This window comes from Camelus ferus, chromosome 11 (assembly GCF_009834535.1).
Source record: "Camelus ferus isolate YT-003-E chromosome 11, BCGSAC_Cfer_1.0, whole genome shotgun sequence".
Classification (NCBI taxonomy): Eukaryota; Metazoa; Chordata; class Mammalia; order Artiodactyla; family Camelidae; genus Camelus; species Camelus ferus.
Genome location: NC_045706.1, coordinates 18,453,157 through 18,477,479, shown reverse-complemented (window position 1 = coordinate 18,477,479; position 24,323 = coordinate 18,453,157). Strand labels below are relative to the sequence as shown.

Sequence of the window (24,323 nt, the reverse complement as noted above, 5' to 3'; positions counted from 1 at the left end):
AATTATTTCTAATTCTCCTGACAGACTTACAGGGCAGGTTGCCATTTCTACGCTAGACAGATAAGGAAACTGAGCCTCATAGAAGGATGCAATTTGGTCAAGATTTCACAGCTAGGTAAGAGCTCGAGATGGGGACCCAGACTCAGGCTCACCTGATTCTTTTTCCACTGTACTGTATTCTTTCTGTCACCATCCATGTTGCCAACTCAGAACTTCACAGGGGAGAACTGAGGCCAATGAATAGAGGTCTGAGGTCCCTCCTGATGTATACAGAGCCTAGCTCTGATTAAGGAGAGTAAGGAGATTAAGAGTGTCCTTTCATGGAAGGTTGGGTGATTGGTTTTCTGTCAAAAATATCACAGGCAAAATTCTTGCAGTGGATCAGAGGCTGGATCAAATGAGCTCCAAGTCCCTTTCCAAGTTTACAAATGTATAATTTGACTCCCACACCCATTTTACAGATAAGGAAACAGAAGGTGAGAATCTTCAAGTAACTTTCTCAAGTTCACAGCTAACTAGTGCAGAACCCAAGCATCATGGTGACTCTTCTACTGACTTTCCTATAGAACACAACTACTTCCATGATTGTGGCCTTTCTAGCACTTTGTCTACCTAATTTTGAAACCCTTTACAGGCATACTTAATTTTATTGCGTTTTGCAGATATTGCCTTTTTTCAAATTAAAGGTTTGTGGCAATCCTGCTTTGAGAAAGTCTATCAATGCCATTTTTTCCAAAAGCATTTGCTCACTTCATGTCTCTGTGTCACATATTGGTAACTCTTGCTATATTTTAAACTTCTTCATTATTATTATTCTATTCATTATGGTGATCTGTGATCAGTGAGCTTCGATGTTACTATTGCAAAAAAGATTACTGCTGACTGAAGGCTCTGGTGATGGCTGGTGTTTTTTGGCAATAGAGGTTTGACCTTTTTTTTTATTGAGGTATAGCTGACTTACAATGTTGTGTTAATTTCTGGTGTACAGCATAGTCATTCAGCTATACACATACATATATTTCTTTTCATATTATTTTCATTATAGGCTATTGCAAGTTATTGAATACAGTTTCCTGTACTATACAGTAGGACCTTTTTGTGTATCTATTTTATATATGGTAGTTAGTGTCTGCAAATCCTGAACTCCCAATTTATCCTTCCCCATCCCTTTTCCCCTCTGGTAACCGTAATGTTTGTTTTCTGTGTCTGTGAATCTGTCTATGTTTTGTAAATAAGTTCATTTGTATCCTTTTTTAGATTCCACATACAAATGATATTATATGTTATTTCTAAATAAAATATTTTTAAATTAGGGTATGTACATTGTCTTTGTAGACATAATGTTATTGCACACTTAATAGACTGTGGTATAGTGTAAACATACATTTATATGCACCGGGAAGCCAAAAAATTCATGTGACTTGCTTTATTGTGATATTCACTTTATCTTGGTGGTCTGGAACAGAACCTGAAATATCTCCAAGGCACGACTGCACTCCCTTGTGACTTTGGCTAACCTAGGTTCCATCTTGATATCCTACAACAAATACATGATTAGAGGCAAGGAATCATGCCTTTTTTTTTTCTCTTCCTGATTCTTCCTTTTCTCCCCGATTTTGTCTCTTCTAGGAGCAAAGGCACAAAGGGCAGGACCATTTGGTGTCACCTGCCATTCTTTTTCTTTTTTGAACACCTAGGATTCCTAATCCAGTAATAAAGGTATGAATCTTGTATGTAAAGAAAGTGTCTACCTGAGGGAAGAGGGGCTGCATGCTCCCTGAAAAAAACAGAAGCCAAGCCCAACTAGAGGTACATCCTATAAAAACTCTGGTAAACTTTTGAAAAGCAGTCAGGATTGAATGAATTCTACATCCCACTTCAAGGGAAAGAAAATGAAAAAAGACTAAGAAGAATCTTCAAGAAACTACCCACCTTCAGGGCTGAAGCATGCTATGTCATGGTCAGATTGCAGGGAGACCAGTTCAGAAAGTCCACACTGTACCTGAAGAGAATGTTCAAGAATAGGTTTTTTAATGTATGTGTCACCCTCTCTGTACCCAGGTTGCTCCCAGATGCAAGTCCCAGACTGGTCTCTCAATTACCTCTCTGGCAAAGAAGTAAAAGCCATCTATCAGAGAAAAAACCCACTTTTCTGAGGTCATCAGCCTTTTTCCCATCCCAAATCCACAGTAACAATTGGCAAACCCTTCAAGGGAATTTGAAAACCAAATTCTTTGCTCATGCATTTGGAGACTTGACTTGGATTAGAGCTCTAAATTCTTACTATTTTACTCAAAGTGTAAATGTAGAATCTGGGTAAGTAAATTCTGTCAAGGCTGCTGGAAAGGCTCACCACTTAGTTAACAATTAACATCTGAGCAATTTGGCGTCTGACAAGTCTATTTTTTTCCATTACCTGGTTTAGGTACTTTTGAAAATGTAGTTTTAAACATTCAAAGTGAAAATTAGAAGGGCCTCAAGTACAGGGAGAAGACCAGGTGCTGTTTCTCTAACTCACCAAGAGATGTTGGAAGGTAGTAAGGGAAGACGTTGAGAGCCGAGATTGTGGAGTCATTTTATTACCCAGATTCAAAACTCAAACTCTGCCATTTACCAGCTCTTTGTTTGGTTGGGTTTTTTTTTGGGGGGGGGAAGGTAATTAGGCTTACTTACTTATTTTTAGAGGAGGTACTGGGGATTGAACCCAGGACCTCATGCATGCTAAGCATGCACTCTACCACTCGAGCTACACCTTTCCCACCATTTATCAGTTCTTTGATCTTCAGCAAATTGCTTAATCTCTCAGTGCTTCAGTTCCCTTGTTTCTAAACAGGAATAATAGGATAATAGCTCATGAGGTTGTTTTAAAGATTAAATGAGATACTTAGATCATAAAGTCTTTGAATAGTACCTGGAATATAGTAAGTGTTCAGCAAATGCTTGTAATACTATTTTATGTTTTAATGATGAGAATCGTGATCTGCCCCTCCCCACATTTGAAATGAAAATGATTGGCCATGCAAACACCATACAGATTTATAGCCAGATTTTATTGCACTTAGTTTACACAAATAGCAATCACTACTAAAAACAAATATGTTTAAATTAAAGAGACTGGTTTTTACATTTGATTTCCACTTATACTGCATATAATCTGCAAGTGATTAGATTTCATTTTTATTACTCCTGTTAAATTATAACATGTTCCTTATTCCTCTCTGGGTGTGGCTCACACTCAACTTGCTCTTGGCTGTGTTCAGCATCCTCACTCTTGTGACAATTTCAGTAATCACTATGAATGAGGTGTGAGAACCTTGTCTTGTTCAAAAATAATGCTTATAAGACACTAGTTAAGTCATTAATTTCTTAAGAGTCTTAAAGAGTTATAGGTCTTTTTTTTAAAAGGTCAACAAATGACTAGAATTTAACCCAAATGATTATAAGGACAGGATGTTCTTTTTTTCCCCTAGGGGCCACAGAAGGAAATGAGAACTAAATTTAATATTATGAGTTCTCATCATAAATTGATGTCTTAGGTTTATATGTCCCAGTAATTATGCCCTGTTTTGGAAAGGCTTACTCTGAACATTTAGTCTGAAGATAGAAATTCAGGAGCTGGGATAGCTGAGTAGAAATTACTTTGAGAGTTTCCAGCAAGGTATTTATTTCATGTGTAAACTCAGGACAAATTTGTAAAGTGGGATTTATGTGTCATGTGCCAGCCACATCCTTTTCCTTCCTATCTCTGTGGTGGGACTGATGTCAAACAAGGAGAACTTTCACTCTCATCTACCTGCTCAGTCTCTGCTATCAGACATTTACACTTTAGTGAAAACATGGTTCAATGTGCTACTGCTCTAAGGAAGGGTTTGTTTTGAAAGCTTTACCTGTAACTATAGATTGCGAGGTTTTTAACCGCTATGTTATAGGTTACATTGCAAGCAACTGAGACCACTCTTATTAATTTAGGCAAAAGGAATTTATTGGAAGAATAAGGCTCATGGCTCATAGAATTGAAGGAAAAGCTGAATAATCAGGTCTTGGAAGAGACAGGAGCTCAGTCAAGCAAGATTTTTGCAGTAGTATTTAATCACATTCTCCTCAGGGACCTCCTTCAAGATGAATTCTGATCTTCTGTAGTGTTTGTGTCATTCTACTCAGTATTTAAATGCTAGGGAGAAAACATTGGTTGATCCAACTTGAGGCCAACCTCTTGCTCAGGGAAAGGGAACAGTGCCAAGACTGCAGCAATGGGGTGAAAAGGGGTTCCACAAAGGAATACTGAAGCACTCTTACTGGAAAAGGGAATAGATGTGCAGACAAAAACATACATTCATGAAAATCACCAAGTAAAGGAATTTCATATACATGTAAATGCATGTGGGACACATACTTTGGAAGATGTGGTAGAAGAGGAGGATTGTCTCAGAACTTGGGTAATCCCCTTTCTTCACATAAAAGACCTTCCAAAGAGATGCTTTCCTGGTCTCCAATGAGAGTCAAATGAGATAGGAGGGACCGCAAGATTCTTTCAATGGTTTTCTCTCAAAAGCTTTTAAATTAATACCTTATGACTTAACTATATATGAGAATACCATTGAATTCTGAAAGCCATACATTTTCATCTTTGGGGATGGTGCTGAAATGTGGTTTCCAAAGTAAATATTTGAATCAACATGAATATATCTAAACCACTGGTTTAGACTGTAGACCACTGCCCATCTATGGTGTTGACTAAATATGCAGTTTCCTGAATGTGACCCAGACCTACTCAAGCAGAGCTCTGGTGGGGAGAGGTTTGTGTGGGGGCTGATTCTAAACTTTTAATAAAAGGTTGCAGTGTAGAATAGCTCTGTGGTGGAGCATATGTTTAGCATGCATGAGGTCCTGGGTTCAATCCCCAGCACCTCCTTTAAAAATTTTTTTTTAAGAATTAAATAAATAAACTTTTAATAAGCTGCTCAGGTGGTTTTGATGTACATTTGCGAACCACTGAACTATACTCAACAAATTCCAAAAGTTGTTGAGCATATACTCTGTGCCAGTCAGTGTTGTAGACTCTGTGGACACAACAGTAAACAAGAGAAACAAGTTTTTGCTCTTTTGAAGATTTTTTATGGGGAGTAAATTAATGATGAACGAATACAAAAAATAAACAAGATAATTTTAGAGTAGGATAAGTATTTCGAAGGAAAAAAGTGGGTGATTGCAAGCTTAAAATGAGAGAACGGTAGCATTCACTTTTACGTGTCGTGCTCTTCCTGCTCAAGTCTTCTCTGTTTTCGATGATGGAGCCCCCACCAGACAGATGCTCAGGCCAAAGGCCTGGAGATCATTCTGGGTTGATTTCTCTCTTTCCCTCCCTTCTCTTACCTGTCACATGCACTCCATGCTCAAGTCATGTCAGATCTACTCCCAAAACGTGCCCAAGTCTCATCTCCACAGCCGCCTCTGCAACAAGACCCCATTTCCTCTTGTATGGAAGATTTGATAACTTCCTAACCAGCCTTCCAGTCTCTAATCACCTCTTTCTGCAGCCCATTCTCCACACAGTTGCCAGAGTGAAATTTTAAAAATGTAATTGAGACCCTATGACTTCTTGGCTTAAAATCTTCCATAATTGAAACTGTTACCCTGACCTACCAGAACTATGTGATGCAGCCTCCACCCAGTTTTCTGGCCACATCTGGGACACTTGGTCCCATGCATATAGTGCTCAGCCACCCTGCCCTTCTGTCAGTCACCCAAGCTTGTTCTGCCTCATGACCTGTAAATGTCTTTTTCTCTCCAGCTGATAACTTCAGGTCACTTGAGTCTCAGCTCAAATGTCACCTCCTCAAAAAGGCCTTCTTCATCCTTCCTAACTAGTCATTGTCAATGGTCTGTTTTATGTTCTTCATAGTCCTTAGCATCGGAAATAACTTTACTTGTCAACTTGTTTATATGTTAACATCTGTGTTTTCTCAGTACAAGAAATCTTCCTGAGTGCAAGGGTTTTTGTCTGTTTTATTCATTGCTCAATCCCTAGCACCCAATGGCTGGCACATAGTAGGAGTTCAATAAATACCGTAGTTTCATGAATGAAAATAAGTGAGTGTATCAATGGAAAGTAACTAGAGTTGGGGCTATTGAAACAGGCTGTCAGTAAGTAAAGACTGACATTTCAGGGCTATGGGTTTGGGGACTATATAAATTCTAACTTTGCCCTACACAAACTTTTCATTCCAGGCAGACAGGTTTACTTGCTGTTCTGCCAACATTCCTCATACATTCCTGCCTGCTCAGTAAAGAAGACCCAAGTCATGCATTCACCGTGAGCATTGCATAAGCCAAGTGCTGGGGGACCTGTCTCAGAAAACCCCCATACATACCTTTAGTCCTCCACCTCCATCATCAAAGGCCCTTCTCCTCCATCTCTCCCCCATCACAATTCTACTCTTCTTACTCTGAGATGTCGTCCCTGCCTTCTCCAGCAGGAACTGACCTCTCTCTTCCCTGACTCTTTTTGGATTCTTTGAGTATATTATTTACCCTAACTCTGGATATCAAATGTGTGGCTTGGGCAAGTTATTTAACCTCACTGAGTCTCAGTTTTTTTCATTTAAAAAAATATGATTAAGGATATTGATTTAGCAGGACTGATAAGATGGTTAAATATGTGTAAAACACTAAGCACAATACTTGGCACATAATCACTCATTAAATGGTAGCTATAACAATTATTATTTCTTCTTATTGTTAATAAAACTGTAATAATCAAATAATAATTGATAGTAACAATCATATTATTGATAACATTTATTGATTGTTTACTGTTTGCTAGGGGCTTCACATTTATTATCTCACATGTGGTGATTTTGCAATCTGGTTGCTTCATACATTTGTGTTTATTTCCCAGCTAGATGTCTCAAGTTGTTTTTTTTAAATAATCCTCTCAGTGCCAAACTAGTGCATAGTTCATTGCAAATGTTCAAGGACTATTTGTTGCCAATGATAAGATGATCTGTACCTCTGAAAGTTAGTGACTTGCATTATGTTAGAATACAATCTGATCAAGAAAATCTGGAAAATTTAAAACTTAGGCTTAGATACATCAGCTGCTTAAATAGTATGCTGGTTAAAGCTCTATCTTCCATCTGTTAAGTACTTTTGAATACCTACTATGTGCCATACTCTGTTACAGGCAACTAGTAAAGTCTCCTAAGAGAAGGAAATGATAGCATTCATCTTTCTGTATTTCTGGAAGGTTTATAAACTCCATTTTTGCAATTGCTTGTTCCTTCCAAAAGACTGGCCCTTATGTTGGAATCTAAGCACTGAGAGAATCTACAAAATATACAGCATAATGAACAGTTACTCTCTGGAGTCAGAATGCCTGGGTTTGAATCCCAGCTCTGCTAATTCTTTGCTCTGAGATTCTGGGAATGTTACTTATCCTCTATAAGCCTTAGTTCCTTTATCCAAAAACAATAATGGTACCTATGTCTAGGATTATGGTGGGTATGAAATGAAATAATGCATATTAAGTCTTAACACTGACATACTGTAAGTACTCAGAATATTAGCTATCATTTAAGTACTACTTCATATTCCTCTACCAAGTATACTAAAACACTGGACAAGAAGAATGCACCTGGAACTCATGTTTTGAACAAAGAGAGAAGAAATGAGCATATACTTAACTTCCATCATGGGTCAGACACTAGAGTAGAAGCTCTCCACGTGTTATGTCACTTAATCCTCGTAACAACACAGTCAAATAGAAATTATTTTACAGATGAGGATACTAAGACCAAGAGAGATTAAATATTTTGCCCAAGTTTACACTGTAGAAAGGGTGGAGCCAGTGTTAGTCCTTCTCTGAATCCTTTTCACAGAGTAAAAAACGAGCCACCTGCATCTCACTCACCGTGCCTCTGAGATCTACACACACTGCATTATTTCTGTAGGATAGCAATACTCAAATTTGGTGTACACGAGAATCATTTGGGAAGCTTAAAAAAGACCATCAATCCAGGGCCACACCCTAAAAGTCTCTAATTCAAGGACAGGGTCTAGGAATCAGCATTTTAGGAAATACTCCAAGTGATTCTGTTGCAGGTAGTTCCTGATCACGTTCTAGAAATAGTGCCATAAGGATTATAACACCCACCCAGTTTTAAGATCATGTAATTCAGACATATAAAGATTAGCAGCTGAAATCTTAAGGTAGATGATGATAAGATATATAGATAAGATGATGTATTTTAGGGCTTAACATAGCAGTTGTATACTTTGTATTCATTTTACAGTTTCTCTACACAGAAACTGGTAACTCTTAACTTGATTCTGTGCGAGTTTTTATACTCCATTTGGAATACCTTATTTATAGCAGTTCTTTATTAGCTTTTTTGTGTACTAGCAGTTATTTACTTAGCCATGATTATTTCAAATGAATCATCAAATGAAAAATGAATAAGTGACAATAAATACCTTTGGGGAAAAAAAGGAGGAGGACACTGAGGGTGATATTTTATAAACATTACAGAAATTTATCAGGCCTGATCACTGAAACATTTGTATAAGGACCTATCAGGTATTTAGCAGAGGTAATTTCTTTAAAATAAACCATATAGGTCACATAGTGCTAATAAAATATGTTGATGAATCCTTGAGTGTTGCCCTGATTATGTCTCCTTGGGGAACAGAGAACTCATTAGCATGAGTTCCATGTCAATCCTTCCTGCCCTGTTCCCCAAGTACTTTCCAGACTTGTTTGACACAAAAGGGTCATCAAAACATATGTAGTATGGCCACGTTTCAGAATGAATGGTTCATCTAGCCCTGCTGATGGAATACATGACATTAGGTAATATGAAAAGGCTGTTGTGCTTTGGAGTTTATTTTTCTGTCTGAGAGCTTTAAAAAAGTAAATCTGGGGAGAAGGAATGGAGAAGGGCTCTCTATATAAATTCTTAACCCTTCAAATTGTAGATGTTATTTCCCAGTTCAAGGGAAAAGCCTCGAAGCTAAGAAGTTGTTAAACTGGGAGCAGCAGGGTGCATGCGCATATGTGTGTGTGTGTGTGTGTGTGTGTGTGTGTGTGTGTGTGTATGCGTGCGTGCACACAGGGAGATAAACCTGTTTGCCTTCTGAAACAGTAAGTAGTAAAACAGGTTGTTTAGGGTAAAGTCCCTTGAACTAGATAATTGATTTTAAATACATCTACCTATAATAATACCTTCTATTTATAAAGTGCTTTGAAAAGTTCAAAGCATTTTTACCTTTTATTGTCATTTGAACTTCATAACCACCCTATGAAGTAAGTACAGCAGGTATTATAATCCACCACCATCACTTAAAAGATGGCTAAACTGAGGCACAGTCAAGTCAAGAAACTCGTTTGAGGTCACATGACCAGCTGGTTTCACAACGAGAACTAGAGCACTGGAATTCCGAAACTGAATCCTGTGCTTTCTTGGCAGAGAGTGTCTCGGCTACTGCTTGATCTACCCAGAGTTCATGTGGAGATTTGTGGCTACAATTTAATTGGAGAATACAAATCAGGCATGCCTGAAGAGCTCTACAGAAAGGAGATTGTTTCTCTTAGATCATGACTGTGTTAGAAAAGGGAGGTAGAGAATGGAGTCAGTTGTTTCAGACAATGCAAATCACAAACAAACAAAAAGACTTTGTAATCAGTTTCTGGATATTTGGGGGGCTATTCATTCATTAGTTCGTGTATTCATTTTTAAAAGTATCTATTAAGTGCCTTTATATAAGAGACTGCACTCTGGGGAAGATACAAAGAAATACATTTAATTTTGAGGGGTTCTTTTAAATTATAGAAATAATGGCTATTTTATTCATTGTTCATTACCACCTGGTAGGAAATGAAATGCCTTCCTTGCAGAAGAGCAAGATAAACAAAAACAGATGAAGAGACTGGGCAACTAATTTCCTTCAATTCTCTCCCTATAGGAGGCTTTTTTTTTTTTTTTTTAAATAGGGGATAAATTGTCCTGCCAGGTACACAAACACCAAGTTTACTATGTCATCTAATCTAATCTAATGCCTCCCTGAAACTAGGGAGAATGGGCTTAGGTTAGTGCTTATCAGGAATACCAGATCAGGATTAAAAGAAAAATGTAAGTATCTAGCCCAAAAAGCAACTTCCAAAAAGCATCTCTAAAGGCCAGAATCAAATCTCTATAGTACTTTCCCCTGCCTGGCTCCAAAAAGAATTCCTCTTGGCAGGCATGATTAGGGACATAAACAAAAGGGAACAGAGGCACCAATGGGTGCAAGGAAACAAGTGACAGATTTGAGGGCCTTGTCATTTGGGTGGGAGATAGTAAGAGTTTACAAATGTTGTGAGTTTCCTTAGGGGCCACTTAAAAAAATTTCCCTAGACAAATTTTTTTACTTTCCAGCATAAACATCTCCAAACCTGAAGGCAAAAATCTGTGTTATTATTTACACACATTGTAAGTACTTGTTTGATATGTCTTTAGTTTATACTACATGTACACAAACAATGTCATTGAGTGAAACTACTTTTTTTTGGTTCTGAAAGGTCTTGCTAAGTCCCCAATGTAGGTATGTGAAACAGTGTGTATGTTCATATATGTGGTTTTTTTTGCCATGGGTGTGAGTGAGTGTGTGTGTGTGTGTGTATGTGCGAACAGAGTTAACTCCCCTGCATCCCCATTTTGCTTCTCTGGGTTTCCATTTTTTCTACTTGTGAAACTACAGGGTTAGAGTCGGTGAGCTCTAAACTCTCTGTTTCAACTCTACTATTCAATAACGCGCCAGTTTTAAAAATATGTTCTCATTGCTATTAAACATACATTTTGCATTTTAGTCGGCATCCTTAGCAAGACAGGAAAATTGGTCATAGTTGAGCACAAAGTCATAAGTCAGATAAAATTAAGTTTATTCACTTTATAAAAATGATATTTAATTTGAGAAATAATTTCTGAATAGTAGTAGTAACAAACGCTGGTTATACATTAAAAATAAAGATATACCTTTAATCCAGGTTTCCAAGAAAAGTAATGTAGAGTGAGAAGTACATGCAATAAATAACAAAAAATATAAATGTATAAATGTCATGAAATCATAGTATTTTGGAATGCTAAAGGAAATGTTCAATCCAACATCCTCATTTTACACAATAGGGAACTATGGAACAAAAAAGTTCTCTTACTGGCTCAAGATCACACAGGTAGCTAACAAATGCTGTGAAAAAAAAAAATCAGTTGCAGAATATTTTCCGTATTTTTCTCTGTTCATATTTTGGGACCACACCTCCTCATTTACCCATGAAGAAAAAAGATCATAGATGTTCAGTGCTTAAATTGAGGAATATTATTTAAAATAAAATTTAAAGTTATAATGCAGACTCTCAAGTTCCTCATGTGTGGACACAACACAAAATAGTCTAAATAGTAGGTCTGCATTCATTTAAAGTAATCTACTTATGAGTTCCTTAATTTTGCTGACTTTTGAATTGCCACTGAAATAGTATAGTACCCTGCTATTATTTGCTAAAATTATTTTATATGTTAAATTTTTACACTTTTCGATAAATAATATTGTGATTTTTATAAGTATGCATTGATCCCTGTCAATAATATACTTTCTTTTTTATTGAAGTATAGTTGATTTACAATAATATATTTTCTAATATTAATATTCACTGAAATTCCAGATACGCTTATAAGTGTTAGTAAGACTTCACTCCATTGCTCCCAATCACATAAATGAGTTTTATGATTCTTTTCACATTCTTGTATTAAATACAAATAACCTCTCGTTATAAAGTTACCATTTTAGCGCAATGCTTGGAAATTAAATATTAACACAAAATACTAGTCAGTTTCAAGGCACACCCCTTTATTTTTGCCATGGACCCCAGTATTGGAAGTTAGCAGGGCTCTTTAAAACTAATGCTTCCAGCATTTCATTGACTCACACTAAATTGGTCCCTTGATCACCCAGTTAATTTTAACCTTGACCTCCCACAGCTGTACTGCCTTACTCAGACCAAAAAAACTCCCTGCTTCCACCCTTTCTGCCTCTTATGAAGCAATAGTGGGGAGGAAAAACAAAACCCATCCCTTTAAGAGAGATTCCGCCTCCTCTCTTATAAGCAAGCTCCTAATGGTAATTGTGGAGTCTCTACGAAAGTCACACACTTTACTACTCAGCATTGGAAAAAGCTGCTGTTGCCGCCGCCGCCGCCGCCGCTGCTGCTGCCGCCGCCGCTGCAGCCGCCGCCGGTCTGAGGCTGCAGTGGGTTTCTGTGCAGCACTGCAGAATCCACACCTAGAAGACACACACGCCTACTACCCTGGGCACCTGAAAGCCTTGAATCTTCAGTGGGTAAGCAAATCTTTTATCCATTTTGTCTAGAAACTGTGGCAAAGGGAGTGTTGATGGAAAGGGTTGCTCGTCAGACATAGTTTAAAATGGGTTATGTTAATTTGTCTTCCTTTGAAGGGGGTCTAGATTTGTGACTGGCAAATGCCCTGTACAGTGGAGACTATTGTCTGGTATGTGCCCTTAACATACTTTCGGGGGGCTATTCATAAAAAGGGCTAACCTTGATGCATGCCAAGCTTTTCATTTTTTGCTTTTTAAATGCAAGAAAACATCCAGCCACTCCCAATATTTCTTTCAAATACTGCAGATATTTCAAAATGCCAAATAAAATGACAGGCCGGGCATTTTCTAAATATTTTCTCCCCAAAGCCAGGAAGCCTTCCCTACCATCCTTTTGGGGTATTTAAAAATCATAAGGCATGGTTAGATTTTAAGCATATGGGAGATGGTGGTAGACTAAAATTTCTCTAGCTTTAGTCCAGTGGAGAGAGAAAACGGGGATAAATGAATCACAGTTTATGCCAAGACAAGATTCATTTTCCACACTTCATATGTGGGAAGAGGAAACTACATTTTAATTAGCACATTTTTAAAGAAGAGGGAGGGGACGAGAGTGAGGGGGATGGCGTGAAGTATTTGAGGGGGAAGAGAAGAGTCTGCAGAGGAGGAAGGAAATGAAGTGGACTGTCGCCAGTGCCTTGGAAACGAAGGAAGATAAGGGTGGAGAGTGAAGTTTGTTTGGTGTGTTAGGGTGGGGTTGACCCAAGGGACCATGAATAACCAGAATGGCGCTCAGAGGGGTGTGCTTGGGAGCGGGTTCATGTCCATACGAGACATATATGCGGGAGGCATGTGCAAGTCTTGGGTAGCAGAGAAAGGTGTGCGTTACTGGGAGGTCTATTTCTAGAGTAGGTCATGTCTTGGTGGCGAGGGTGGGCGGCCCAGTGTCACCTGTGGATGGATCCACATTCCTGCAATTATGTGTTGCAAAGTTTACCCGGCCCCGATTTCATTTTGAAGGCTGTCGGTACCTTGACTTTTCACAGCCAAAAGGTCAGCTCTCATAAGGTCTTAAGGCCAGGGGCCAAAGTGAAGACCCTCGATGGGTGCCAGTAGAGCAGGATAGAGAGAGCCCCTAACGCGCCCCTCTGTGGAAGTGGGGAGGAGGAGGCGCCCCCACAGGCAACTATGCTGAGAATACCCAGGCCCCTCACTGTGGGTGCGAGCAGAGGTTGAACCTTAGCAGTGGCCTCCCGCTGAAGACCCAGCAGCCAGTGGGCGGCAGAGGCTGACTCTGAAAGCCGTGGCTCAGCCTCGGGGCGAGGGGACTCTCTCAGGTTAGGGCGGGGACATTTCCGACGCGCCCCTCCTTCCTCTTGTAGACTGGTTTCCGTCAGGGTCGTTTACTCCTCCGACCCTCTGGGGACGCCGCGGATCGAAGCTGCATAGCTGGAGGAGGACGTGCAAGAGATGCCAAGCGGTTTCCCCGCGCCAGGCCCTCCCAAGAGGCCGGGCCAGTAGGCCGTGGGGGCTGCGGCTTCAGAGACTTAGTGCTCGCGGGCGCGGAGGGGGCCGCAAAGGGCGGGACCAAAGCTCTGGAGGGGCGCGAGGGACCACTAGGGGCGGGGCCTTGAGGAGGCGGGGCCAGGAACGTCCGGTGATTCCGAGGGGCGGGGCCGGGACGCTCGGGGGCCCGAGGGGCGGGACCAGGGGCGCTCAGGGGCTGCGAGGGGCTGGCCTGTGGGGGTGGAGCCAGGGGCGCTTGGGTACCTAAAGGCGGAGCCTTGGGGGCGGGGCCAGGGGACGCTCAGGGGGCGCTCGGCCAGTCGCGCCAGAGCGCCAGCCGCCTGCCCGTAACGGTCGCTGGGGCGAGGGGCGGGAGGGAAAGAAGGGGGGTTAAATTATCATTTTAAAAACAGAGCTAGAGCTAGAGGCATCGCGACCCAGGTGTCGCCGCTTCCTGCTTCACAGGGCTCGGCGCCCAGGTCCCTCCCTCCTCACGCCCCCTCCCCTTCGGCCCTCCCCTCTGGAGCCGTGCGGCGTTTAAGAGGCAGCGGCGGAGGATCGCGCGGCCGCTGCAGTGCCAGCGGCCGCGGAGAAGGAGGGAGGGAAGCACAAAGCCGGCTGCGCGCCTGCGAGGTAATCCTGAGGGGAGAGAAGGCGTCGCCTTTCCGTCTCTCCTCGCGGTGGGGACGGCGGGCGCCCGCGCAGGCTGGGCTTCGGGGACCCTTCCAGGGGGTCGCGCGGGGGTGGGATACGCGAAGGCTCGCGGGGCGGAGGGGACTTCCTATTGGCTGCTCCTGCGGCCTCAGGTGACCCCCCCCCTCCGTCCGAGGGGCGGGAATGGGAGCCTTGGGCTGGTTGGAGGCGGGTGGACCTGCAGGGGAGGATCTCGGGGCGCCATGGAGTGGGCCCAGTTCTTTCGGGCGTTTTTTGGTTTCCCCCGGGCGGTGGGGAATTCTAAAAATCAAGAACTAGCTGAAGCTTCGGTGACCCGGAGACCTTAAGCTCTGAAGGTGCTCTCCAGGAGGGTGGGAGGTTCCCGCGCATGGAAAAGGTGGAGGTAAGGGATGGAGTATTGGTTTGTTTTGTTTTCCTCATTTAAAAAACTTTGGTTACAAGTCGAAAGCGTTCAACCAAACGTTCCTCTTGTATTCTGCGTCCCCATCCCCCTCAACACACACCCACACAAACACCCACCCACCCTACCCCTACAAACGTATACACGTTAGGTTGCGCTTCCTGCCCGGGGTGACGAGCAGGGTTGGCAGCTGGTCGGCTTTGCTGGTGCTTGGGGGCATGTCCAGCCTCTTTGGAGGTATGCTATTACAGCTGAGGCAAGACCACAGAGACAGAATAAGCTAGGCCTCTATTAAAATGGCAAGAATGGCCTCAGGTAAACTTGCAGAGTTTTAATCGCAAGTAGGCGCCCGTTTAAAATGGGAGCGTGAGTAAAACCACCAATTTCTTTGGCACATGTGCTGTTGCAACTGACCTGCTAGAGTGGTATGGAGAGAAATGGAATTTAACTCAACCAGGAGGCTTTGAGTGGGGATTATGTGCATGTTTGGTGAAGGAGTTTATAAGATTTGGGGGGTAAGTGCCAACTACATAAACGTGTGTGCGCTTTTATGTTAAGTTATACGACATTTTAGATTTAGCGGTGTGAAATGGTTGCTTTCCTTGGAATAGAGTGCATCTACATCATGCTGAGTACATCCTAATTTTGGCTTTAGAAGACTTCTACTGAGACTGTTAAAAAGAGTATAATAAGAGTACGGTATAATTTGTCGTTTTTAAGTAAGATATTTGACTATTTTAAAAAATGTGTTATTAAGATGTGGGGCCGATTCATTTATAGGGTTAAATTACTTTTGGAACATGTGTATAAAGTTTTTATAGCTAAATCTCAATTGCATTGTAATTGCACTGTAACTCACTCATTTTCTTGTGCTCAAATTGCGCAGATTAACTTTGCAGAGGGAAGACCCCCCCCCAAAAAGCCACTTTTGCTACATTTAACTCTCCATCTTTCCAGAATTCAGTCTGTGCTCTTAAAAGTCTTAAAATTGACTTCAGGTGCTGGCATGTTATAATAGTTGCTTTTAAAGAAAAAAATTGGTGTATCTATTTTGAATGTTAAGCGTAATTAAGAGTTCTTGAAACAGTTGGTTATGAGGCATTCAATATGTGGCAGCTTGTTCCATGTATGATATAAGGAAATGTTTGTTGGGAGACATTTGACATATGACATAGGTGATTATACATCTGGAAAATATTTTGCATGATAGAATTGTATTTTCAGAATGTTTTACATTCTGAAAATAAATGAGAAAATAATAATGTACTCTTTGTTATTTCTAACCCCTTTTTCAGTAACGTTACACTGGGATGAATGTGAGTACTGCTCAATGATGTTTAAAGTGTGGTTTGGTCTTTGTGAAACCAGAATGTCTTTTGAGACTAAGAGGGCATAGCATCTGCTCACCTACACACAATCCTAAAACCTAAATACAGGGTGGGGCCCAGTTTCTGAGGTTGTGAGGCCTGCTGAAGGAGATCGATCGTGTCTTGAGTGTTTTTGTCACACTTAAGCCCATGCAGATTGTTAGCTCTTTAATCTCTTGTATCTCAAAGTAGTTGGTTAGCTGTACTGGGCAGCACTTATATACATCATCATGTGTAAGAAGCATTTCTGTTGAAGGAAAAAGTCACATAAAATCATAAAAACCCAACTGTGGACAGATTGGGTTTGTAAAATGTTGGGAAATGAGAATATCAGACCTTTAAACGAATTGTTGTAAGTAAAGTGCTTAGAATATATTCTGGTACTCAGTAAGTGCTTTGTTTATCATTATCAATATATAAAATGACTTTTTTTTTGAAGGCCATATATCATGCAACCCAGTAGGTGAAGGCTCCGCAAAAATTTGTAACAGCCAGTATTTATTTGCTCTACCTCTGTGCCAGGCACAGAGTTTTATATGATTTAATTTACTTAATCTTCATGACAGCACAATGACTAAACAGAGACAGAGAGAGGTTAAATATTTTGTACAGCTACTAGGTGGCACAGGCTGGTTCTGAACCTAGAACCTGGCTTGAGAGTGAGCCCATGTAACTAGTGGCCCCCGCTGCTGTTACCCTTCTGGTAATACTTAAAAATCAATGAAAGTTCTTCACAGTATCTCCAAGACTACTGTGTGTATATGTCTTTTGTTTAGGTACACCTTCCTGTATTAACACTACTAAGTTTAAATCTGAAGAGTGGTAATTAATCTGCATTAAGTAGAATCACCTTTTGACTTTGGAAGAAGGTTCTCTTTTCATATAACATGTTTAGCTAGGGTGCTAGAATTTGGGCTATAGTATGTTATCTTCTTAATTTCTAAAGATTAAGGTCTTTTTTGTTTTTTAAGCTTGCCAGATATGTAGGACTCCACCTGGTCCAGCAGGCTCCTTGGAGAGATTCTGGTTCTGCATTAAATTAGTAAGCCTGAGCTGATTACCAACACCATATCAACCTGAGGTGAATTTTAAGTTTGTTCGAAGTTCCACCTGAGTTGCCTCCTAAAATTAGCCTTAAGTGAAAAGCTGTATGTAGCTCGTGCCTTATACTTTGTCACTCACATTCCTCAAGGAACTGTGTTGCTGCTTCACCAGTGTAGCTGATAGGTCAAGTAAGTTAATTATAACGTAAATTAGTAGCTGTTTTAAGTAATGTTCAGAATTACTCTTGTAGAGAGCTAATATGTCCTTTGTTGACAATTTAGTGAAAGGCCATATTAAGAAAAAATGTTTAAAAACAAGCATACATTGAATTAAAGCTCAAATTGTATTGAAGACACAGGTTACTAATCTGTTTCTCACGCTCAATAACCACTAATTCTTTTGCTGTAATTAATATTCAGTGCTGTTTCATACTCCTTAGGATATATTAAACATGTAGAGTTTGAATAGAGAACATTTTAAGTGTTTCATCAGGAGTACTATTCTTCCCTTTTAAACATAGATACCCTATTTGAAATTAATTGAGCAGTCATAGACTGTGTCATGTCATTGAGATTCAAAATGAATGCCCTAATACTTTATTTCATGTCTTCTATGTTAACAGCTTTATCGTTTGATCTTGGGGTCCATGCTGTAGTATTTCTAGATGAGATTGTTATGACGTCTTTCAGATCCTGCTAATGACTAAATTCTCTCTGCCAAAACCCAAGACAATCTCAATTTTTTTTACTGTAATGGGATGTGTCTATTAAGAATCCTCCTTAAATCAAACAGTTTAGGAGTCTTTCATTGACTATGGCTTGAAAGACAAGTCTGTTATCCCTTGTATATCTCTTATATATAATAGAGGAATTACTTTTTTTCTTCTAGCAATAACTAGTTATGGATACACATGTGTGTAATCATACTACTTGGGGAATGCTTTTCCTTTCAGGTAAAGTTAAAAATGATTCACCTGGCACTCATGCAATGAATATTTGAACACCAGCAGTATGCAAGGAACAACAACTTTAACTGAAAATTAACTGAAAGTGTTGGAGAAAAAAGGTGTGTGGGGTTTTTGTTTGCTTATTTAATGTGTATTTTACTGTTGATCTCTTATATGTGGGTAAGTCTCAAAATCAAGTTTAAAAGTAATTGCACGGTTGAAAACATACTTGAATGTTAAGAAAGTACTGTTTAACTTATCCTAAAGTCTTAGATGATAGCGTAGATAATGAGAATCAGTCTTTGGTTTCTTTAAACTGTTTTTTGGAGTATCTTTGAAAAGCTGTCTTAATAATCTCTTTCAGGTTTCTAGAACATGATTTACTTCATTGAAGGAACAATTTAATAAAGAGTCTCCTACTTTAAAGAGTGGATGTGGCTTTCAGAATTGTCTAGCATAACCCAAAAAGTAGTCGCATGATCACCAAAAGATATAAAATGAATGAAACCCATATTTGTTATTAAAAGGCTTACCGTTCCTATAAATTTTCTTCTTAGTAAGATAGTATAGACTTGTTTTTACCTATGCCAAAGCTGAAATGTTACTATAAAAGATGTTTAGGCTTTGACCTAAGTTGTATCTTTATAATGAGTTTAGATCTAAATGAGCTTTTTACCTGATGTCAGGCTGATCTGTATCACCACCATATACTTTACATTTACTTGTTTTAAAAGTTGGCTTTAGTTAAAGCTTAATTGGAAATGGTAAGAGTCCCTGATATAAGATGAACTTTGAAACCTCTTGTTTTAAATTGCCTCAAACTGGGCCTGAGGATATTGGTGTATAGCAGTACATTAACTAGCATTTAAGATTGCTCCCTCCTTAAACAAGGCTACAGTTTGAACCCTGGGTTATGAAGCTCACTTTTTCTGCTGCATGCATGCATGACTTATATAAGATGAAAAATTTCCCACAACCAGCCGGCCAGGGGGTAAAAACACTGTTTAGAAACTTAAGGACAGTAACAACATAAGTTCTTAAATCCAGTTTCTCAAAAAACATGCTGTATATATGAAAAAAACAATTAAAATTTTTTAATGCTCACAATGTGGATTAAGGTAAGTAGACATTAAGGCAAGAAACTTGAAAACCTAACTCCAAGTAACATACGTAAAATTGTTACTTTATTCTTTTTTCTAACTCTCATGCCCCTTTAAATTTATTCTTGTAATTTTTCACTCCCCCATCCCCCACCAAGGAAGCGCTCACCTTGAATGGAGGAGGAAAGGAGAAGGCTGGTGTAGGTTCAGGAACCTGTTTAATTCAGCTCCCACGGCTATTGTTGGTTGCCTGCTAGGGGAGCTGGAATTCCAACAATGTAGAAAGCAGTCAGGTTGGAGAAGTGCTGAGTTTTATCAGTATCCTAGGGACTTAGTGTATGCCTTTAATTTGTCACCATCAGTAGTGTTTCTGTGAAGTTCTTCCACAATGGCTCAGCTCATCCTGTGCAAGGACAGCATTTCCTTTTCCCTTTTCCATACAATACCCTCATCCTGTCGTTTTTTGATCTGCTAGAATGACTAAATGCCATAGCAAAAAGATTGGTTTATTCAGTATCCTCATGGAGGAGGTAATTAGGCTTATTTGGTGTTTCTAAAGAAGTATATTTTGGGATCGAGGCCTCCCCAGGGACCCTTTAAGAAACGCTCTACTTTTAATCCTTCAGAAATTAGAGCCAGCAAGTGTTAGCTGCATTGTTACTTCTAATCTCATTTGACTTCTTGGTACGTAAGAAAAAGATATTAAAAAGATATTAAAAGGTCAGCCTTTTAATATCTAAGGAAGTGGTTGGGGAAGGGTGATGGTCAGAGCTCAAGTCATGTTTATGGATGGACTTAAGTGGCACAGTTGCCTGTGGACAGGGAAAGAAATTGGCAATGAATTTGATATATGGGTCTTACTTCTTACACCCACTCCAAGTGCTTTTTTTTTTCCCCCTTTTTAAAATTTTAAAACAATGTTCCTTTTACCTCACCTTTCTCCCTTGACTTTTATTGCTAGGACTGAGTTTTATCTCTCCTAGAGAAAGGTGGAATTTTTAGGGTGATTCCCCTGTGATTGCTGAAAAGTTTGGCTGTTGCACTAAAAAAGAATTTCCTTCCATCTGGCTCCACAACTGTCTGCTTTTTAAATTATATAAAAAAAAGATCTCTGAATCAGAAGTGTGAGAAACCTTATTTATCATATAATAGTTGGGAGCATTAGGTATTAAAGTAAAATACATATCACTAATGAATCAGAAATCCATATTACTTTAAACATTTTTTTCCCCAAAACTTGAATTACAGTAATTTGTATTAGAATGTTGAATTCTTTTAAAGTGGGCATCAAAAATAAGAATATGAATTTTTTAACCCAAAAATGTTAAAAGTAATATGAAAGTAATACTGCTTTCATTGGTCCTAGTGAATGTTGGTAATTACACAATCATAATTCTCTAAACATATTGCTATCATTAAAACTCTAATGAAGTACTCAATAGACAAGATTTGGTCACCAGCCACTGAAAGGCTGTCACCTCTGTAGCAGAATGTATGTAACAGGGGAAGAACATTTTGTGCCTGAGTAAGAGCTGTGGCATCTTCTTAACATAGACAAGGCTCTGAGAAGCTGATTACTTGGTAATCACTTGAGTTAGGTGATTTTATGTTGTGTTTGATGTTTTATAATCTGAACTTCCCTAGGCTGTTAAAGTGTCTGGTTGTACCATCAGCTTTTGACGAATGGGTTTCTGGAGGGATTGTGATGACCAGTAAAGTTCTTTGAAAAGAGACTCCCTGCTTTGTGTCATACCTGAATGTAACAGAACATGCTTCTTGGCACTTGTGTAATTTAGGCTCAAGGAGAAGAGTGCCATCTGCTGAATGGCCAGCATCAAGTTGAGCAGCCCCAAGTTTTTGTTGCAAAACTTTCAGCTGTTTTCTGGAGAAACCAGACTCAACTTCATTGAAGGATTTGAAAGGATCTTAGCACCAAGTGGAATTATTGCTTGCTTGATTTTAATTATGCTTCCCAGCAGGAGGCCTAAACACATGATGAAGAACTAATTCACCACTTGTTGGAATGCATGGGAAAGGAGAAACTTGAAGTTGTTGAGACTTTATATTGGAAAATAGTCTAGCAATGGTGAAATCATTGTTAAAATGGTAAAGAAAATTATTTTAATGAGGCATGTTTCATTAGTAGTTTTGGTTATTGATGGCTCCTGCAAACAATGATGTTATTTAAAATTTGGCCTTCAAATCATCAAACAAATTATTTTCTTAACTGGAGGTAAGGGTTTTAAAAGTACTTGGATTTTGATTTTTTTTTTTTTCTTTTTCTCTTGCCTTTTTCTTGTCTCAGGTTCTAAGGCAGTGACTCCTACTTGAGTGAGTTCACTGTTTCAAAGTGGATTTTGTTGTTTTGGCTTGCTCAAATAGCCTCCTGTGTTGTGTTTTGTTTCATTTCCCGTAAATTCCAGAAACTGGCTATGGTAGCCAGTTAGCCATGGGTAGAACTGGAGATAGTAGAACCAGTTGTAGGTCTGTAGTGGAGGTTTATGATACCTGGAATAGACCCGTCAGAGACAAGAAGGAATTGAAAGGAAGCATTGAAATTGGTATGATGAAATTGGTAGGCATATCTTTGTTGTTAAATATCTATTACATATATTACTTAATTAATCAGTGACCACTTTTATCCGCCCTTAAAATGTGCCGAGGATCATGTTAAGCACTTTACATCAATTATCTGAAGTTAAGTAACTTGCCCAAGATCATACAGTTAATAAGGGTTAGAGCCCAGACTTGAGCTGAGGGCTAATTCCTTTAAACACTATGCTATACTGCTATTTATTATAAGCTCTTTCTTATTGATGAGTGTTCAAAAACTTGAAGCAAAATTAGAATGGTATTTCTATGTCCGCTAGGAAATACTGGTGGTTTTCATTTGTTTGTTTTAAGAGGGTGATGAAATGGGTAGATAGGATTGAGATTTCACTAGAATCAGGAAACATATATGAGATGGACTTTCAAATATTTGCTATTTGGCTTTGTCTGTCATGTTCATTTCTTGTTCTTTTTGCTATATTATTCACTAACTTAAAAACCACAAGATAAGTTTATTGTTGAAACAGAGAAGTGAATTGTTTCACATTGCTTAAAATATGCTACTTCTTGAGAGGAAGGGTTGAGTTACTGAAGGATTTTATGCCGGTTTCTTTTTTTTTTAGGCCAGGGTTGGGGGTAGATGGGGATTTGTTAGTCTTTCTATATTATCCTTGCTCCTAAATACTTAAAGGTGGTAGTACTTTTTGATGTGGCAGTAATGTTCCATGTTCACAGCACAGTAAAATTCAACCATGTGCCAGTCTGAGGTCCTGGGGGAACCTTAACTTGTGTGCACAGCAAGTGTGCTCTGGTAGACCAAATGAGTACCGTACCTCACACGTACGTACTTCTACTTTTGAATGCATATATTTTCAATTAAGAGATAAACACCTGACTAATATTTAAGTATGTGTTTGGTTTTTTAAAACATATTTTGACCTTAAAAGTCATCTTTATTACTTTAAAAGGTTGGGAATCATTATTTTGGTATAACCGAAGCTTCTAAAATTACATTACAGTGATGATTGTGCTGTGTATTCTAAAACCCAATCATTCTTTTAGGACTTCTGACTCTTTTCCGTTAATAGGTAAGAGCATTACGCTTTACATTCCAGAAAAATCCCCATAGGAATATCAACTATGTAACTCTTTGGGATCCTGACACTTTGCTGTCAGACATTTAAAAAGTCAGCAACAACTAAGACAACTGTACAAAAGATGTTACTTGCCAGTGTCTGAAGAGTGCTAAATGACAGGTACAGATAACAAATGCCATAGGTCATCTGTTCGAGAAAAGAGCACCATAGATGGAATGGTCAGAAAAAGGTCCTCAGGAAAGAGGAACAAGGGTGGTCCTGGAAAGGCACAGTAGGATTTCACTAGATGCAGACCATGGAAAGGGTTTTGGTGAGAAATAACTGTCCAGGAAATAATAGCCCTTTTTCCATAGCACTACAGGAGATAGTTTATAATAGTGGTTCACAGTCTCATCCCACTGTAAGGCACAACATACTCTTTATCAGTAGCAGTGCCAAGGACACACTTCCCTAGGAGATGTGTTAGAATATTGCAGGGGTAGGGGGAGAGGGTGGTGATAGGGGTGGTGAAAGTCATGTACATTTTAATAAATGCTCCCTCTGAACCCCACATGAAAATGACTGGTTTGTAGAAATAACCTTATACTGCTGTTTTTGAAGCGAGTTATGCTTAGGAAGGTTGGTACTTTCAAAAAGACTTTAGAAATCCTCATCATTCCCACATTGGACAAGTAAAGCCTCCTTTGTGGAAGAGGTGTACATATTTTTAAAATCTGAATTTGTCCATCCTTTACTTTGTGGAATGCTAGAGTATTGTTTTGTTGATGGGTCTGTATAATTTTAAAATCTAGTGTGTGGATAGATAGAAGGGGTGTTGGTATTATGAGACATAATCATTTCTTAATTTTTATAAACAATCTGGTTTTGGATTTTAGAGAATTTGTTCCAAATGTGCAAATTCTCTTAGATTTGATAATGTTTATTATTTACTATTTGAAATATTTAGTGTAACTATTTAACATATTTAGGCAAGTCCCTTTCTTTTTTACTATAATTTTTAAAGTATCTGACATATATGAGCAGTTGAGATTATTTTAAGATCCATTTCAGTTTGAAGATTCTGTGATTACTTCCAAGGAAGGTTAATTTACCAGTTAGTGGTTTTAGTTGGAAGGTGGCCAAGAAACCTATGATTGTACTGTATGACAGTCCTGGGAATAGGTCTTATAGACGGCCAGGACCGAGAAGGTCCTTAGCTTTGTGTATATCTGGCAATTAAGAAAAGGAACATCATCATTCCAGGAACTTGTCAACTCCCAGAGGTTGGGTTTT

The 24,323-nt window shown here is 39.3% G+C and overlaps 1 protein-coding gene and 1 long non-coding RNA gene across 14 annotated transcripts in view; one reads left to right on the top strand and one right to left on the bottom strand.

Moving 5' to 3' along the window:
- Window positions 1-5,252: 5,252 nt before the first annotated feature.
- Window positions 5,253-23,455, bottom strand: LOC116667016. The gene is made up of 3 exons (XR_004323793.1): window positions 23,335-23,455; window positions 9,203-9,208; window positions 5,253-5,264 (listed from the first exon to the last, which is right to left on the bottom strand). It is a non-coding gene; the product is annotated as an uncharacterized LOC116667016 (long non-coding RNA).
- The window catches only part of ADD3 (adducin 3), a 116,379-nt gene continuing 104,176 nt past the window's right edge, over window positions 12,121-24,323 (top strand). For 2 of the 13 annotated variants that reach the window (XM_032490958.1, XM_032490960.1), the window contains exons 1-3: window positions 14,223-14,505; window positions 17,286-17,395; window positions 18,311-18,423. The gene's annotated coding sequence lies outside the window, so the exon portion shown is untranslated. Of the gene's footprint in view, window positions 12,367-14,222; window positions 14,506-14,734; window positions 14,930-17,285; window positions 17,396-18,310; window positions 18,424-24,323 lie in introns of those variants that run through there. The other 11 variants (XM_014563161.2, XM_032490962.1, XM_032490961.1 and 8 more) reach the window with 9 other exon arrangements.